The following is a 589-nucleotide window of genomic DNA, read 5'->3' on the forward strand; positions in this document are numbered from 1 at the left end:
GAAGAGGCTCCAATGGAGGACCAGCACCAGAGAAGAGGCTCCAATGGAGGACCAGCACCAGAGAAGAAGCTCCAATGGAGGACCAGCACCAGAGAAGAGGCTCCAATGGAGGACCAGCACCAGAGAAGAGGCTCCGATGGAGGACCAGCACCAGAGAAGAGGCTCCGATGGAGGACCAGCACCAGAGAAGAAGCTCCAATGGAGGACCAGCACCAGAGAAGAAGCTCCAATGGAGGACCAGCACCAGAGAAGAGGCTCCAATGGAGGACCAGCACCAGAGAAGAAGCTCCAATGGAGGACCAGCACCAGAGAAGAGGCTCCAATGGAGGACCAGCACCAGAGAAGAGGCTCCAATGGAGGACCAGCACCAGAGAAGAGGCTCTGATGAAGGACCAGCACCAGAGAAGAAGCTCCAATGGAGGACCAGCACCAGAGAAGAGGCTCCAATGGAGGACCAGCACCAGAGAAGAGGCTCCAATGGAGGACCAGCACCAGAGAAGAGGCTCCAATGGAGGACCAGCACCAGAGAAGAGGCTCCAATGGAGGACCAGCACCAGAGAAGAGGCTCCAATGGAGGACCAGCACCAGA

This window comes from Salvelinus alpinus, chromosome 6 (assembly GCF_045679555.1).
Source record: "Salvelinus alpinus chromosome 6, SLU_Salpinus.1, whole genome shotgun sequence".
NCBI lineage: Eukaryota > Metazoa > Chordata > Actinopteri > Salmoniformes > Salmonidae > Salvelinus > Salvelinus alpinus.